Source organism: Oncorhynchus nerka, linkage group LG9b (assembly GCF_034236695.1).
Source record: "Oncorhynchus nerka isolate Pitt River linkage group LG9b, Oner_Uvic_2.0, whole genome shotgun sequence".
NCBI classification, from domain to species: Eukaryota; Metazoa; Chordata; class Actinopteri; order Salmoniformes; family Salmonidae; genus Oncorhynchus; species Oncorhynchus nerka.
In genome coordinates, this window is record NC_088424.1 from 47,019,679 (window position 1) to 47,039,153 (window position 19,475).

The following is a 19,475-nucleotide window of genomic DNA, read 5'->3' on the forward strand; positions in this document are numbered from 1 at the left end:
GGGGAGAGGGAGGGTTAGGAGAAAGGGTGGGAGGGAGAAGGAGGAGGGATTGAGGAGAGGGAGGATGAGAGCGAGGAGAGGGAGGAGGGGGGGAGAGGGAGGGTTAGGAGAAAGGGAGGGCGGGAGAAGGGGAGAGAGGAGAGAGGAGGAAGCAGAAAGAGAGGAGGGTGAGAAAGGAGGAGGAGAGAGAAGGGAGGGAGAAGGGGAGAGAGGAGGAAGCAGAAAGAGAGGAGGGTGAGAAAGGAGGAGGAGAGAGAAGGGAGGGAGAAGGGGAGAGGGAGGGCAGAAAGGGGAGTGAGAAAGGAGGAGGAGAGAGAAGGGAGGGAGAAGGGGAGAGAGGAGGAAGCAGAAAGAGAGGAGAGAAAGGAGGAGGAGAGAGAATGGAGGGAGGAGGGGAGAGATGAAGGTGAAACGAGGAGGAGAGTGAAGGGAGAGAGGGAGAGAAAGGGAGGGAGGAGAGAGGAGGAAGCAAAAAGAGAGGAGGGAGAGATTTAGATTAGATTAAATTCAACTTTATTGTTATTGAACAAGTACAAGTACAGTACAACAAAATGAAGTTAGCATCTGACCAGAAGTGCAAATAAAAGAGAACAAAAAATGTACAAGTGAAACATTTAAGTACAATGTATGTTATTAAGTGATAAATAAATGTATGTAAATAAAATAAATAAATAATAAATGTGCAATGAAGGCAAATGGCAAGTATAAATGTGCAATGAAGGCAAATGGCAAGTCTAAATGTGCAATGAAGGCAAATGACAAGTCTAAATGTGCAATGAAGGAAATTGAAAGTGCAAGGAGGCATGCAACTGAAATGCAGGGAGAGCAGCAATGAGGTTACCGAGGTAGACATGTACATGTACAACTGAATAATGTCCTTAATCAGACTTTGCAAAGCAATATCAGAGTCCAGTAGGACCGTGAAGAGTGCAAAGAGAGTAGAGCAACAAGGTCCCTGAGAGGCAGTACTAAGATGTGGGTGTGTGGATATGGCTAGTGCCGTGCCACAGAGTTCAGCAGGGTTACAGTAGCTGGAAATAAACTTTTCTTAAGCCTGCTAGTGCGGGAACGCAGAGACCTGTACCGCCTGCCGGATGGTAGGAGAGCGAACAGTTTGTGGCATGGGTTTGAAGGGTCCCTGATGATGCCGCACGCCCTACGCAGACACCGCTTGCGCTGGAGGTCTACGATGGCAGGGAGCTGGGCACCAGTGATGTGCTGGGTGGTTTTCAGGACCCATTGCAGGGCCTTTCGGTTGGTCACGGAGCATCCGCCAAACCACACTGTGGTGCAGTTATTCAGAATGCTCTCGACCGTGCAGTGGTAAAAGTTCACCAGGACCTAGGGAGACAGGCAGGCCTTCTTCAACCTCCTCAAAAAGTAGGGGTTGAGGTCTTGAGGGTCCAGGAGAGGTCCTCAGAGACGTAGACACCCAGTAATTTGATGCTGGACACACGCTTCACCTCAGTGCCATCAATGAGGCTGCAGCTTTTAGACTCCCTTTAATCCACAATGAGCTCCTTGGTTTTCTTTGCATTGAGGGCCAGGTTGTTGTCAGCGCACCATGCAGCCAGGTGCTAGACCTCCTCCCTGTAGGCTGACTCGTCATTGTCCCTGATCAGGAGTTGTCCCACCACCGTGGTGTCGTCTGAGAACTTGACAATGGTCCGTGTACAGGAACAGGGTCTTAGGTGAAGAGAGAGTACAGGAGGGGGCTCAGCACGCAGCCCTGTGGCACACCGGTGTTCAGGTTCAGGGTTGAGGAAGTGAAGTTGTCTAACCTGACAGAATGGGGTCTGTTGGTCAGGAAGTCCTAAGTCCAGTTACAGAGAGAGGGGCTGATCCCTGGGTCATGGAGTTTGGTGACCAGCCTAGAGGGAATGACCATATTGAATGCTGAGCTAAAGTCTATGAACAGCATTCTCACATAGGTGTGGATTTTGGCTAGATGGGTCAGGGCAGAGTGCAAAGCTGTGGAGATGGCATCCTCTGTAGACCTGTTCGGTCGGTAGACAAACTGGTGGGGATCCAGTGTTGGAGGGAGGCAGGACCAAAACCAGTCTTTCGAAGCAATCCAGTAGGTCGGAAGTCATTCAGGCTTGATGCGGTCGAATGCGTCGGCACTGGCACAATGGTTGCGGTCCTAAAACACGTGGGGACAACCGCTTGGGCCAGTGACAGGTTGAAAATGTCAGTGAAGACCTCATCCAGCTGCCCAGCACATGCTCTGAGCACACGACCGGGGACACCATCAGGACCAGCAGCCTTGTGTGCATTCACCCAGCTCAGTGCAGACAAAACACCTGCGATGGATAGTCTGAGGGGGAGCTCATCTGGGGGGAGCTCAGCTTTGATGGCTGGATCCTTGTTGTCCCTGTCAAAGCTAGCATAGAACCTGTTTAAATCGTCGGTGATGCAAACGCTGTAGGGGTAGGTTTTTTTGGCCAGTAGTCTGTGATGGCTTGGATGCCCTTCCACATGCGTCGAGGGTCGGAGTTGTTGTTGAAGTGCTCCTCAATCCGCAGTTTGTGGTCATGTTTAACCATCTTGATGTCCTTTTTCAGGTTGGCCCTGGATGATCTGTAGGCTTCCGCATCGCCGGAACGGAAAGCAGCGTTGCCTTTAGCAGTAGTCGGACCTTTCTGTTCATCCAAGGCTTCTGGTTGGCGAAGGTCTTTATTAGCAGTAGTCTAACCTCTCTGTTCATCCAAGGCTTCTCGTTGGCGAGGGCTTTATTAGCAGTAGTCGGACCTCTCTGTTCATCCAAGGCTTCTGGTTGGCAAAGGTCTTTATTAGCAGTAGTCGGACCTCTCTGTTCATCCAAGGCTTCTGGTTGGCGAAGGTCTTTATTAGCAGTAGTCGGACCTCTCTGTTCATCCGAGGCTTCTGGTTGGCGAAGGTCTTTATTAGCAGTAGTCGGACCTCTCTGTTCATCCAAGGCTTTTGGTTGGCGAAGGTCTTTATTAGCAGTAGTCGGACCTCTCTGTTCGTCCAAGGCTTCTGGTTGGCGAAGGTCTTTATTAGTTTATGGGTGGTGACATTGTTGATGCAGATGTTGATATAATCAAAGAACGGAAGTAGCATGTGTTTCAATGTTCGTATGTGAGTCAAGGGTCCTGAGTGGCAAACCATCTCCAGTCTCTGATGTTGAAACTGGTGCTGTAGTAATGAGTCTGACCCCTCTGGCCACACACTGACTGTCCTCACTGATCACATGTTTAACCAGGGGTAAATACTTGGTGAGCAGGAACAGTGAAAGGTGATCAGACTGTCCCATGTGGGGGAGGGGAATGGCTTTGTAAGCCTCTGGGTAATGTTTGTATACACGTGGTCTAGTGTATTGTGTCTTCTAGTGGGGCAGGAGACATTCTGGTGGAATTTGGGAGAAACAGTTTTCAGATTTGAGTGGTTAAAAACCCCCTGCAACAATTAAAAGCACCATCAGGATGTGATGTTTGCTAATAGCAACCTGCAGTTCTTTCATTGCTAATTTAGCATTAGCATCTGCAAGGTATATAGGCTGCAGTAACAACAATGGATGTACGCTCCCGAGGCAATGAGAAAGGCCTGCAGCTAATCATGAGGTGCTCCAGATTGGTTGAGCAGTGACTCCCGGTTATGTTAGTCTGTACATCATGCTTTGTTTACATAAATGCAGAGACCACCTCCTCTGGTCTAACCAGAGTCCTCTGCCGTGTGATCAGCCCTGAAGACGTCGCTCCCCTCTGGCCCAATAGCGTTGTCGGGCTGTTGTTTAGCCACATTTCCGTGAAAAACATGACGCTACAATCCACAATGCTTTTTTGTGAGATGATTCTTAGTCGTATTTCGTTCATTTTGTTCGCCAATGACCGAACGTTAGTGAGGAAAAGGCTAGGTAGTGAAAGCTGATGTGGGGTTAGCTGTTGTCTAGCCCGGAGGCTACCCCGCTTCCCTCTCGCCTCCAGGTACTTCCTCTCTGCTATTGTTCAGTCTCCCGGGGCGTCTTCGCAATCTCCAGTAGAAATTGTAAGTTGTCAAAAAACTCTTTGTGCATTGTGTTTCAATATCCAGGAGTTCTTGTCGGCTATTTAGAGTGTACGTCAGGCTGTACTGAGTGAATAAACTAAGAACTATTAAGTAAATTACTACTAATTTGCTAAATCTGGGTAGATGCCGAGCGTCGTGTTGTACACGCGCCGCCATACAGAATGTGAAAGGTTTGTCTAAATGTGCTGATAACAATCACGAAGTCTTGTAACAAGAAGCCAATTACAAATTTGATATCTATCCCAGAACTGAATATGATGAAGTCACCGGCCAGGAAGCTGCCCAGGGGAGGAGGGAAGACGGTGATGTGAGATAAAGTGTAGAAAATTGTGTGTTAGTCTGTTTAATAATAACACAAATAAAATGGTGGGTGATTATATTTGTTCTAACTGCAGCAGGTTCCAGGAATTGATAAGGGCTGAAGGAAATCACCATAATCACCATTTAGATAGAACCCCCCCCCCCCCCCCATTATCAGATGCTTGAGTTTCATTATTCCACTGGTCAGATTATGTTTCACACTTACCTCTGTCTCTCTCTCTCTCTCTGATCACTGGAGTGAATCTGTGGTGCCGTGGAGCCGCCTTGCTTCTTATCTGTTTTGCATTAGGAAAAGGGAAAAAGAGAAATTCAACGCTAAGCGATAGTGGATGGGGCTGACTACATGAATATTGGATGTCATTCAGAGAGAGAGAGAGAGAGAGGTAGAGAGAGATGTAGAGAGACAGAGAGAGAGAGAGGTAGAGAGATGTAGAGAGAGATGTAGAGAGAGAGAGAGAGACAGAGAAAGAGAGAGAGAGACAGACAGAGAGAGAGAGAGGTAGAGAGACAGAGAGAGAGAGAGGTAGAGAGAGATGTAGAGAGACAGAGAGAGAGAGAGGTAGAGAGATGTAGAGAGAGAGAGAGAGACAGAGAAAGAGAGAGAGAGACAGACAGAGAGAGAGAGAGGTAGAGAGAGATGTAGAGAGACAGAGAGAGAGAGAGGTAGAGAGATGTAGAGAGAGATGTAGAGAGAGAGAGAGAGGTAGAGAGACAGAGAGAGAGAGAGGTAGAGAGATGTAGAGAGACAGAGAGAGACAGAGACAGACATTCTTCCATGGTGGTGGAATAGCTGAATGAGGACAACCTGATCAAACTAAATGTTGACAGTTTAAAATATGTGGTAATAGTATTATGAAGATATTTTGCAGCTGAAGAAATGTTGCTTTTGACGCAAAAACCAGACCTTTCTTTTAGTACTAACTTACTCACAGTGTGGTTTTTCATCTCACTAAATAAGATGATACTAATGTCTAGGCTTTAGCTCAGTGGGCTAACACAGTCTTGAGCAACACAGGAGACCAGGGTTTGAACTCACTCGGTCACACACCAATGACTAATGCACTGGGGATAACAACATTTTCAGGGTCCAAAGTTGCAAGAAAAAAATGCTAAGGCTGCTAGGGTGCATTCTATATTAAAATTCATAAATATTTCACCAGATCTCTTTATGTTCGAGAGAGAGAGAGAGATAGAAAAAGAGGGAGCGAGAGAGAGAAAGAAAGAGGGAGAGAGATGGAGAGAGAGAGAGAGAGAGAGAGAGGGGGAGACAGATAGACAAACACGTTTAAATCCTCTCTTCTGTTGTTTTTTAGTTGTGTGAAACACCCGCTTGTGTCTGCTATCATCCCATCCTATTGGCCAGTCAGGCATGGTGGAGTGTTTTGTGACGACCCTCCCACTCTGTCTGCCGTATTCTGTCTTTGTTCTTGTTTCCTTATTAGGATGCCGGTGGGCGGAGTTGAGAGGGTCGTCAGCTACATGGGAAACACCTGGGCCAGGTGTCTCCCAGGATAAATAGACCTCTTCCACATTCATGGAAGAGACTCTCTCCATGCAGACACCTTTGTAGATTGTGTTGTGGTTCTTGGTGGCCTTTTGTTTGTTTGCTTTGGCACCTTTCAACACCCTGCATTATCACATTCATGCATGCAAAACACTCACTTATACTACTGATTACTGATTATACACACCATTGTATATTTTCCTTAGTTGCTTTAGTTAATAAATATATATTTTGTTACTCCTTATCTCCACGTTGTCTCCCTTTGTTACGGGCTTTGAGCCGGTTCGTGACAGTTTAAAGATGGCATTCGGCCTCTTTCTCTACATTCATTCCTGTCATACCCAAGATGGCGCTGAAGAACATGGCTGACGTTTTACATTCTCCCAACCAATTGTTTCTTTTTCTTTTGTTTAACACATTTTTTAAAACTTATTGTGTTCATAATGTTGCTGCTACCGAAAATAACTTCTGGATAAAATCCATTACTCACCGCGGACAAGAAGAAACGTTTTCCTTTCACGAGTCGGACGAGGAGGATATCCTGCTTTCACTGGAACAGGCCCAGATCCACACCTTTTTGCGTGAAGAAAAGACGCCGGAAAAGGGGCCGCAGATCGGGAATCCTTCTGAGAATCCGGAGAAGAGCGAGTAAACTCCCAATGCCTTTCATTTCTCCTTGCAAACGTACAATCATTAGAAAATAAAATTGATGACCTAGTATTAAGATTATTCTACCAACGGGACATTAAAAACTGTAACATCTTATGTTTCACTGAGACGTGGCTGAACGAAGAAACTGACAATATAGAGCTGGCGCGATTTTCCATTCACCGGCAGAACAGAGATGCCACCTCTGGTAAGACGAGGGGTGGGTGTGTCTTTTTGTCAATAACAGCTGGTGTGCCTATGTTTAATATTAAAGAAGTCTCGAGGTATTGCTCGCCTGAGGTAGAGTACCTTATGATAAGCTGTCGACCACACTATCTACCAAGAGGGTTCTCATCTGTGTTATTCGTAGCTGACTATGTATCACCAAAAGGGAGGCTGGCACTAAGACCTCTCTCAACCAACTCTATGCCATAAGCAAAGAAGAAAATGCTCACCCAGAAGTGGCGCTCCTAGTGGCTGGGAAATTTAATGCAGGCAAACTTAAATATATTTTTCCAAATGTTTCATGTCACATGTGCAACCAGGGAAAAAATCATCCTAGACCACCTTTACTCCACATAGAGATGCATACGAAGCTCTCCCCCGCCCTCCATTTGGCAAATTTGACCTCAATTCTATCCTCTTGATTCCTGCTTACAGGCAAAAACTAAAGCAGGAAGTACCAGTGACTCGTTCAATACGGAAGTGGTCAGATGACGCGGATGCTACACTACAGGACTGTTTTGCTAGCACAGACTGGAATATGTTCCGGGATTCATCCAAGGGCATTGAGGAATACACCACCTCAGTCATCGGCTTCATCAATAAGTGCATCGATGATGTCGTCCCCACAGTGACTGTACATACATATCCCAACCAGAGGCCATGTGTTACAGGCGACATCCGCATCGGGCTAAAGGCTAGAACTGTCGCTTTCAAGGAGTGGGAGACTAATCCGAGCATTTCATGGTAAAGTCTACACTTGTTGTATTTGGCACATTTGGCAAATAAAATTGGATTCGCTTTCTCTCGCCCTCTCTCTCTCTCAATTCAATGGGCAAATAGTCAAAGTACAAAAGGGAAAATAAAAACATAAATATGGGTTGTATTTACAATGGTGTTTGTTCTTCACTGGTTGCCCTTTTATTGTGGCAACAAATCTTCCTGCTATTATTGCCCAATAGATATGAGTTTATCAAAAGTTTTTCAAAATTGTATTTGTTTTCAAAATCTTTTTGGATCTGTGTAATCTGAGGGAAATATGTGTCTCTAATATGGTCATACATTCGGCAGGAGGTTAGGAAGTGCAGCTCAGTTTCCACCACATTTTGCGGGCAGTGTGCACATAGCCTGTCTTCTCTTGAGAGCCAGGTCTGCCGATGGCGACCTTTCTCAATAGCAAGGCTATGCTCACTGAGTCTCTACATAGTCAAAGCTTTCCTTAATTTTAGTTCAGTCACAGTGGTCAGGTATTCTGCCTCTGTGTGCTCTCTGTTTAGGGTCAAATGGTATTCTAGTTTGCTCAGTTTTTTTGTTAATTCTTTCCAATGTGTCAAGAAATTGTGTTGCTCTGATTGTCTAATTGTGTTTCTCTGTCCTCTGTGGGGTCTGTTTGTGAACAGAGCCCCAGCACCAGCTTGCTTAGGGGTCTCTTCTCCAGGTTCATCTCTCTGTAGGGTCTGTTTGTGAACAGAGCCCCAGCACCAGGGGTCTCTTCTCCAGGTTCATCTCTCTGTAGGGTCTGTTTGTAAACAGATCCCCAGCACCAGGGGTCTCTTCTCCAGGTTCATCTCTCTGTAGGGTCTGTTTGTGAACAGAGCCCCAGCACCAGGGGTCTCTTGTCCAGGTTCATCTCTCTGTAGCGTCTGTTTGTGAACAGAGCCCCAGCACCAGCTTGTTTAGGGGTCTCTTCTCCAGGTTCATCTCTCTGTAGGGTCTGTTTGTGAACAGAGCCCCAGCACCAGGGGTCTCTTCTCCAGGTTTATCTCTCTGTAGGGTCTGTTTGTGAACAGAGCCCCAGCACCAGGGGTGTCTTCTCCAGGTTAATCTCTCTGTAGGGTCTGTTTGTGAACAGAGCCCCAGCACCAGGGGTCTCTTCTCCAGGTTCATCTCTCTGTGGGGTCTGTTTGTGAACACAGCCCCAGCACCAGGGGTCTCTTCTCCAGGTTCATCTCTCTGTAGGGTCTGTTTGTGAACAGAGCCCCAGCACCAGGGGTCTCTTCTCCAGGTTCATCTCTCTGTAGGGTCTGATGGTAAACAGAGCCCCAGCACCAAGGGTCTCTTCTCCAGGTTCATCTCTCTGTAGGGTCTGTTTGTGAACAGAGCCCCAGCACCAGGGGTCTCTTCTCCAGGTTCATCTCTCTGTGGGGTCTGTTTGTGAACAGAGCCCCAGCACCAGCTTGTTTAGGGGTCTCTTCTCCAGGTTCATCTCTCTGTAGGGTCTGTTTGTGAACAGAGCCCCAGCACCAGGGGTCTCTTCTCCAGGTTCATCTCTCTGTAGGGTCTGTTTGTGAACAGAGCCCCAGCACCAGGGGTCTCTTCTCCAGGTTCATCTCTCTGTAGGGTCTGTTTGTGAACAGAGCCCCAGCACCAGGGGTCTCTTCTCCAGGTTAATCTCTCTGTGGGGTCTGTTTGTGAACAGAGCCCCAGTACCAGCTTGTTTAGGGGACTCTTCTCCAGGTTCATCTCTCTGTGGGGTCTGTTTGTGAACAGAGCCCCAGCACCAGCTTGCTTAGGGGTCTCTTCTCCAGGTTCATCTCTCTGTAGGGTCTGTTTGTGAACAGAGCCCCAGCACCAGGGGTCTCTTCTCCAGGTTCATCTCTCTGTAGATGAAATACAGCCTTCGAACAGAAGAGTGAAGGTTCAAACATCTTCTCCTTTCCTGTCGCACTTTCAGCCATAAGAAATGTATATATGCAGCGCAAGCATATCGTCACTGTCTGATAAAAACGTCCTCTCTCAAAACAGAAACTTTTTTCAGGAAATTAAAATATATATATATATATATATTTTCACAATAACTAATATACAATTATTAACTTCAGAAGCTATTTGGAATACATGTTCTTGGTCCTAGAGTCAGGAAGTGTTCAGAGTACATTGAGGGAAGTTACTGCTTTCAATAAATGAAAAATATATATTAAAAAATAATAAATAAGAACATGTGCAATAAATCGAGTTATAAGGTTAATCATCAGACATCTAATATATTGATATTCAGTCTGAGATGTAAATCTTTAAATGCGTATAGATGATTTGATTAATTATTCCACAAAACATTACAATCTCACATAGTTCAAACTAAAATCTCGATCACCTCGCTCATCAACTCATCCCTGACCGCTGGCTACGTCCCTTCCGTCTTCAAGAGAGCGAGAGTTGCACCCCTTCTGAAAAAACCTACACTCGATCCCTCCGATGTCAACAACTACAGACCAGTATCCCTTCTTTCTTTTCTCTCCAAAACTCTTGAACGTGCCGTCCTTGGCCAGCTCTCCCGCTATCTCTCTCAGAATGACCTTCTTGATCCAAATCAGTCAGGTTTCAAGACTAGTCATTCAACTGAGACTGCTCTTCTCTGTATCACGGAGGCGCTCCGCACTGCTAAAGCTAACTCTCTCTCCTCTGCTCTCATCCTTCTAGACCTATCGGCTGCCTTCGATACTGTGAACCATCAGATCCTCCTCTCCACCCTCTCCGAGTTGGGCATCTCCGGCGCGGCACACGCTTGGATTGCGTCCTACCTGACAGGTCGCTCCTACCAGGTGGCGTGGCGAGAATCTGTCTCCTCACCACGTGCTCTCACCACTGGTGTCCCCCAGGGCTCTGTTCTAGGCCCTCTCCTATTCTTGCTATACACCAAGTCACTTGGCTCTGTCATAACCTCACATGGTCTCTCCTATCATTGCTATGCAGACGACACACAATTAATCTTCTCCTTTCCCCCTTCTGATGACCAGGTGGCGAATCGCATCTCTGCATGTCTGGCAGACATATCAGTGTGGATGACGGATCACCACCTGAAGCTGAACCTCGGCAAGACGGAGCTGCTCTTCCTCCCGGGGAAGGACTGCCCGTTCCATGATCTCGCCATCACGGTTGACAACTCCATTGTGTCCTCCTCCCAGAGCGCTAAGAACCTTGGCGTGATCCTGGACAACACCCTGTCGTTCTCAAATAACATCAAGGCGGTGGCCCGTTCCTGTAGGTTCATGCTCTACAACATCCGCAGAGTACGACCCTGCCTCACACAGGAAGCGGCGCAGGTCCTAATCCAGGCACTTGTCATCTCCCGTCTGGATTACTGCAACTCGCTGTTGGCTGGGCTCCCTGCCTGCGCCATTAAACCCCTACAACTCATCCAGAACACCGCAGCCCGTCTGGTGTTCAACCTTCCCAAGTTCTCTCACGTCACCCCGCTCCTCCGCTCTCTCCACTGGCTTCCAGTTGAAGCTCGCATCCGCTACAAGACCATGGTGCTTGCCTACGGAGCTGTGAGGGGAACGGCACCTCAGTACCTCCAGGCTCTGATCAGGCCCTACACCCAAACAAGGGCACTGCGTTCATCCACCTCTGGCCTGCTCGCCTCCCTACCACTGAGGAAGTACAGTTCCCGCTCAGCCCAGTCAAAACTGTTCGCTGCTCTGGCCCCCCAATGGTGGAACAAACTCCCTCACGACGCCAGGACAGCGGAGTCAATCACCACCTTCCGGAGACACCTGAAACCCCACCTCTTTAAGGAATACCTAGGATAGGATAAAGTAATCCTTCTCACCCCCCTTAAAAGATTTAGATGCACTATTGTAAAGTGGCTGTTCCACTGGATGTCATAAGGTGAATGCACCAATTTGTAAGTCGCTCTGGATAAGAGCGTCTGCTAAATGACTTAAATGTAAATGTAAATGTAAAATCTGTTTGCATGTATTGATTCAGCCCAATCCAGCACCTAACATGATATTGGGCCAATTGAGCTGGCAAATGCTTGTTGTGTGGACTGATGACTGTAAACCCCCCCCACCCACCACACACACACACAAATTTCAATTGTCCAACACCCATGCCTTCCCTATGAGCCAGAACCAGCCAGAGCGTGATCAGTTGGCAGGAAACACAGACGTGGCATCCGCTTCCAGCCCCCTTCTGTCTATCTCTGTATTCCTCCCGCTCTATCTACAGTACCAGTCAAAGGTTTAGACACACCTACTCATTCCAGAGATCTTCTACATCAAAACTACGAAATAACACATATGGAATCATGAAGTAACCAAGAACGTGTTAAACAAAGTGTTAAACAATCAAACAATACTGGAGATTTGAGATTCTTCAAAGTAGCCACCCTTTGCCTTGATGACAGCTTTGCACACTCTTGACATTCTCTCAACCAGCTTCACCTGAAATGCTACAACCTCAGCCCTGTCTGTAGTCTATACAACCTCAGCCCTGTCTGTAGTCTATACAACCTCAGCCCTGTCTGTAGTCTATACAACCTCAGCCCTGTCTGTAGTCTATACAACCTCAGCCCTGTCTGTAGTCTATACAAACTCAGCCCTGTCTGTAGTCTATACAAACTCAGCCCTGTCTGTAGTCTATACAACCTCAGCCCTGTCTGTAGTCTATACAAACTCAGCCCTGTCTGTAGTCTATACAAACTCAGCCCTGTCTGTAGTCTATACAAACTCAGCCCTGTCTGTAGTCTATACAAACTCAGCCCTGTCTGTAGTCTATACAAACTCAGCCCTGTCTGTAGTCTATACAAACTCAGCCCTGTCTGTAGTCTATACAAACTCAGCCCTGTCTGTAGTCTATACAAACTCAGCCCTGTCTGTAGTCTATACAAACTCAGCCCTGTCTGTAGTCTATACAAACTCAGCCCTGTCTGTAGTCTATACAAACTCAGCCCTGTCTGTAGTCTATACAACCTCAGCCCTGTCTATAGTCTATACAACCTCAGCCCTGTCTATAGTCTATACAACCTCAGCCCTGTCTATAGTCTATACAACCTCAGCCCTTATCTATAGTCTATACAACCTCAGCCCTGTCTGTAGTCTATACAACCTCAGCCCTGTCTGTAGTCTATACAACCTCAGCCCTGTCTGTGGTCTATACAAACTCAGCCCTGTCTGTAGTCTATACAAACTCGGCCCTGTCTGTAGTCTATACAAACTCAGCCCTGTCTGTAGTCTATACAACCTCAGCCCTGTCTGTAGTCTATACAAACTCAGCCCTGTCTGTAGTCTATACAAACTCAGCCCTGTCTGTAGTCTATACAACCTCAGCCCTGTCTATAGTCTATACAACCTCAGCCCTGTCTATAGTCTATACAACCTCAGCCCTGTCTATAGTCTATACAACCTCAGCCCTGTTTGTAGTCTATACAACCTCAGCCCTGTTTGTAGTCTATACAACCTCAGCCCTGTCTGTAGTCTATACAACCTCAGCCCTGTTTGTAGTCTATACAACCTCAGCCCTGTCTATAGTCTATACAACCTCAGCCCTGTTTGTAGTCTATACAACCTCAGCCCTGTCTATAGTCTATACAACCTCAGCCCTGTCTATAGTCTATACAACCCCAGCCCTGTTTGTAGTCTATACAACCTCAGCCCTGTCTGTAGTCTATACAACCTCAGCCCTGTATATAGTCTATACAACCTCAGCCCTGTCTATACAACCTCAGCCCTGTCTAGTGTCTATACAACCTCAGCCCTGTCTATACAACCTCAGCCCTGTCTATAGTCTATACAACCTCAGCCCTGTCTATAGTCTATAGAACCTCAGCCCTGTCTAGTCTATACAACCTCAACCCTGTCTATACAACCTCAGCCCTGTATATAGTCTATACAACCCCAGCCCTGTCTATACAACCTCAGCCCTGTATAGTCTATAAAACCTCAGCCCTGTCTGTAGTCTATACAACCTCAGCCCTGTCTATAGTCTATACAACCTCAGCCCTGTCTGTAGTCTATACAACCTCAGCCCTGTCTGTAGTCTATACAACCTCAACCCTGTTTATAGTCTATATAATCCCTGTCTGTAGTCTATACAACCTCAGCCCTGTCTGTAGTCTATACAACCTCAGCCCTGTCTGTAGTCTATACAACCTCAACCCTGTTTATAGTCTATACAACCTCAGCCCTGTCTATAGTCTATACAACCTCAGCCCTGTCTATAGTCTATACAACCTCAGCCCTGTCTGTAGTCTATACAACCTCAGCCCTGTCTGTAGTCTATACAACCTCAGCCCTGTCTGTAGTCTATACAACCTCAGCCCTGTCTGTGGTCTATACAACCTCAGCCCTGTCTATAGTCTATACAACCTCAGCCCTGTCTATAGTCTATACAACCTCAGCCCTGTCTATAGTCTATACAACCTCAGCCCTGTCTATAGTCTATACAACCTCAGCCCTGTCTATAGTCTATACAACCTCAGCCCTGTCTGTAGTCTATACAACCTCAGCCCTGTCTGTAGTCTATACAACCTCAGCCCTGTCTGTGGTCTATACAAACTCAGCCCTGTCTGTGGTCTATACAAACTCAGCCCTGTCTGTAGTCTATACAAACTCAGCCCTGTCTGTAGTCTATACAACGTCAGCCCTGTCTGTAGTCTATACAACCTCAGCCCTGTCTGTAGTCTATACAAACTCAGCCCTGTCTGTAGTCTATACAAACTCAGCCCTGTCTGTAGTCTATACAAACTCAGCCCTGTCTGTAGTCTATACAACCTCAGCCCTGTCTATAGTCTATACAACCTCAGCCCTGTCTATAGTCTATACAACCTCAGCCCTGTCTATAGTCTATACAACCTCAGCCCTGTTTGTAGTCTATACAACCTCAGCCCTATCTGTAGTCTATACAACCTCAGCCCTGTTTGTAGTCTATACAACCTCAGCCCTGTTTGTAGTCTATACAAACTCAGCCCTGTCTATAGTCTATACAACCTCACCCCTGTTTGTAGTCTATACAACCTCAGCCCTGTCTGTAGTCTATACAACCTCAGCCCTGTCTATAGTCTATACAACCCCAGCCCTGTCTATACAACCTCAGCCGTGTCTATAGTCTATACAACCTCAGCCCTGTCTATACAACCTCAGCCCTGTCTATAGTCTATACAACCTCAGCCCTGTTTGTAGTCTATACAACCTCAGCCCTGTCTATAGTCTATACAACCTCAGCCCTGTCTATACAACCTCAGCCCTGTCTAGTGTCTATACAACCTCAGCCCTGTCTATACAACCTCAGCCGTGTCTATAGTCTATACAACCTCAGCCCTGTCTATACAACCTCAGCCCTGTCTATAGTCTATACAACCTCAGCCCTGTCTATAGTCTATAGAACCTCAGCCCTGTCTAGTCTATACAACCTCAACCCTGTCTATACAACCTCAGCCCTGTATATAGTCTATACAACCCCAGCCCTGTCTATACAACCTCAGCCCTGTATAGTCTATAAAACCTCAGCCCTGTCTGTAGTCTATACAACCTCAGCCCTGTCTATAGTCTATACAACCTCAGCCCTGTCTGTAGTCTATACAACCTCAGCCCTGTCTGTAGTCTATACAACCTCAACCCTGTTTATAGTCTATATAATCCCTGTCTGTAGTCTATACAACCTCAGCCCTGTCTGTAGTCTATACAACCTCAGCCCTGTCTGTAGTCTATACAACCTCAACCCTGTTTATAGTCTATATAATCCCTGTCTGTAGTCTATACAACCTCAGCCCTGTCTGTAGTCTATACAACCTCAGCCCTGTCTGTAGTCTATACAACCTCAACCCTGTTTATAGTCTATACAACCTCAGCCCTGTCTATAGTCTATACAACCTCAGCCCTGTCTATAGTCTATACAACCTCAGCCCTGTCTATAGTCTATACAACCTCAGCCCTGTCTGTAGTCTATACAACCTCAGCCCTGTCTGTAGTCTATACAACCTCAGCACTGTCTGTAGTCTATACAAACTCAGCCCTGTCTGTAGTCTATACAAACTCAGCCCTGTCTGTAGTCTATACAAACTCAGCCCTGTCTGTAGTCTATACAACCTCCGCCCTGTCTAGTCTATACAACCTCAGCCCTGTCTGTAGTCTATACAACCTCAGCCCTGTCTGTAGTCTATACAACCTCAGCCCTGTATATAGTCTATACAACCTCAGCCCTGTCTGTAGTCTATACAACCTCCGCCCTGTCTATAGTCTATACAACCTCCGCCCTGTCTATAGTCTATACAACCTCAGCCCTGTCTATAGTCTATACAACCTCAGCCCTGTCTATAGTCTATACAACCTCAGCCCTGTCTATAGTCTATATAACCTCAGCCCTGTCTATAGTCTATACAACCTCCGCCCTGTCTATAGTCTGTACAACCTCAACTCTGTATATAGTCTGTAAAACCTCAACACTGTATATAGTCTGTACAACCTCAACACTGTATATAGTCTGTACAACCTCAACCCTGTATATAGTCTGTACAACCGCAACCCTGTATATAGTCTGTACAACCGCAACCCTGTATATAGTCTATACAACCTCAACCCTGTATAGTCTGTACAACCTCAACCCTGTCTTTATTCTAAACACTATCAGCTATGTCTGTAGCCTGTACAACCTCAACCCTGTATATAGTCTAAACACTATCAGCTATGTCTGTAGCCTGTACAACCTCAACCCTGTATATAGCCTATACAACCTCAACCCTGTATATAGTCTAAACACTATCAGCTATGTCTGTAGCCTGTACAACCTCAACCCTGTATATAGCCTATACAACCTCAACCCTGTATATAGTCTCTACAACCTCAACCCTGTATATAGTCTAAACACTATCAGCTATGTCTGTAGCCTGTACAACCTCAACCCTGTATATAGTCTAAACACTATCAGCTATGTCTGTAGCCTGTACAACCTCAACCCTGTATATAGTCTAAACACGATCAGCTATGTCTGTAGCCTGTACAACCTCAACCCTGTATATAGTCTAAACACTATCAGCTATGTCTGTAGCCTGTACAACCTCAATCCTGTATATAGCCTATACAACCTCAACCCTGTATATAGTCTCTACAACCTCAATCCTGTATATAGTCTAAACACTATCAGCTATGTCTGTAGCCTGTACAACCTCAACCCTGTATATAGTCTAAACACTATCAGCTATGTCTGTAGCCTGTACAACCTCAATCCTGTATATAGTCTAAACACTATCAGCTATGTCTGTAGCCTGTACAACCTCAACCCTGTATATAGTCTAAACACTATCAGCTATGTCTGTAGCCTGTACAACCTCAACCCTGTATATAGTCTAAACACTATCAGCTATGTCTGTAGCCTGTACAACCTCAACCCTGTATATAGTCTAAACACGATCAGCTATGTCTGTAGCCTGTACAACCTCAACCCTGTATATAGTCTAAACACTATCAGCTATGTCTGTAGCCTGTACAACCTCAATCCTGTATATAGCCTATACAACCTCAACCCTGTATATAGTCTCTACAACCTCAATCCTGTATATAGTCTAAACACTATCAGCTATGTCTGTAGCCTGTACAACCTCAACCCTGTATATAGTCTAAACACTATCAGCTATGTCTGTAGCCTGTACAACCTCAATCCTGTATATAGTCTAAACACTATCAGCTATGTCTGTAGCCTGTACAACCTCAACCCTGTATATAGTCTAAACACTATCAGCTATGTCTGTAGCCTGTACAACCTCAACCCTGTATATAGTCTAAACACTATCAGCTATGTCTGTAGCCTGTACAACCTCAACCCTGTATATAGTCTAAACACTATCAGCTATGTCTGTAGCCTGTACAACCTCAATCCTGTATATAGCCTATACAACCTCAACCCTGTATATAGTCTCTACAACCTCAATCCTGTATATAGTCTAAACACTATCAGCTATGTCTGTAGCCTGTACAACCTCAACCCTGTATATAGTCTAAACACTATCAGCTATGTCTGTAGCCTGTACAACCTCAAACCTGTATATAGTCTAAACACTATCCCCTGTCTGCTCAGTATGAACCATAGCCACTGGATCGTTACTCAGAACAGAAATTAACTCAAAGATGAACAAACATAAATGTAACATACTTCGGATGACCATGGCTCACCATATAATTTGATAGACAAAAATGTAACAAATTGGCCTATTTAAATCAGATATTTTTTCACATATGGAAAATAGTTGATTATTGCACACAATTTTGTTCTAATTCGCAAGAGCATGACTACTTGTATTTCATTTAGAATCACACTTTAGCAACGGAATACTCAGAGGTTTCCCAGGTGGACTGGAAATGACCTGTCGTAACCATTCAAAAAGTTCAGTATGCAACCTTAGAACGGGCTTAACGTAGTTTAATTACAGAGTTAGTGTGTTTCAAGAGGTCATGGAACAGATTGCAATATCTGTCACACTCCCATTTTGAAAAAATCTTTGTAAAATCGAAATCTATATCACAACAGGCAAACGAGTCCTATGCGTAAAGCGCGCATTCAGAAAGCAACGGACAGGGTAAAACACAGCTCTCGTCCTAAAAACGATAGAATATTAAATGAAGAGCTAAAATACCGATACAGCTCCTCAACTTTTGTTTTTTATAAACTTCATAATCGGTTATTTTTCTACTTCTTCTTACCTTGGGAATCTCTTTTGCATCGCTCCTTTTCATGCAGAGCGGGACCTCCCGGGAGCGCAAACAACCTATTCTCTCTAGGTCTCTCTCGTCTATTACCGCTCAGACGCGACTCCTGAGACACTGGAATCACCCCGAGACACGGGAAACCTCCCAGTTTATCCTCAATCATCCGCTTCTTTTACGCAACGCAGACCTCCTCTCAGGATGCAGATGATATATTGTGTCATTTCACCTTGCGGGCGTTCCTCTGGTCTCGGGAGCTTTCGTGATAACCTCATAAAACCCACCTATCTACCTCGTGATCTCTGCTCACTGATTCGCGAAGGAACAGAACCACAGAGCGCCAGACAGACGGCGTATTCCGAGTGGGTAATCGCAGGCTTGCACCTGCCTCTGTACCACTTGTATCTGCCCAACAAGAGTCAAGAGTGACGGACTAGACTGAAGATAAGCAATATATGTTTTCCTAATGTGAGGTAATTAGGAACGGCGATACGTATTCTGGTTCAACACTTGTCTCTCCCACTCTTCTGGGTCCTAGAGAGAACCACTACCAAAGGGGAGAGATAAAATCACCCGAGATATGGACTGATAAGAGATAGGAGAATATTCTTTATACATGGAGTAGCCTAACCGAGTTTATACCGGGGAAGACATTGGGGGATGATGAGATGAAGGGGTGTAATATCAGTGGCATCGCATTCTTGACCAAATTTGATCATCTATAAAATGTGAAAATGTCTATTTGACGTGTGGTTTCCAATATATGTGTCAATGGAATAATATATATATTAGATTATTCTATAATATTAATTATATTATTCTATAATATATAATATATTATTCTGAAATATATATATTTCAGAATAAAACCTCACAGTAATTTATTATTTTCCAATAACAATTGATTGAGTTCGTGTAAACCAAAATGTAGCTGTTTTTCATGCGTAATTTCAGGCATGCCAACACTTACCTTGTTAATCTGTCAATTATAAAATGTAGATAACAAGACAGATATAACAATATCAATAGATATAAACAACTCATCATCAGCATATCAAAGGACTAATGTATTACATGATCACTGGAAATGCAAGTGTCATTCCCTAGCCTACAAGTCATTTCTCTACACATGAGAAACGCAGACTGTAAAAAAACGCCTGTTACACATTGTTCATGAGGCCAATAAAGAAATCAAGCGCTTACCTTTCCTTTCCAAGTTCAACAGTCATTGAAATAAACTCAAATGGGAACTCCTTGAAATAGACCATGCACAACGTGATGACTTTTGAGCGTTGTTCCAGGCACAGAAGCAGGATGCGGTGGTGCGGGGG

The 19,475-nt window shown here is 45.4% G+C and overlaps 1 long non-coding RNA gene across 1 annotated transcript; it reads right to left on the reverse strand.

Moving 5' to 3' along the window:
* Positions 1-4,555: 4,555 nt before the first annotated feature.
* LOC135565658 (uncharacterized) lies at positions 4,556-18,527 on the reverse strand. Its single transcript, XR_010461743.1, has 3 exons — positions 18,142-18,527; positions 6,345-6,480; positions 4,556-4,625 (listed from the first exon to the last, which is right to left on the reverse strand). It is a non-coding gene; the product is annotated as an uncharacterized LOC135565658 (long non-coding RNA).
* Between the last annotated feature and the right edge of the window lie 948 nt (positions 18,528-19,475).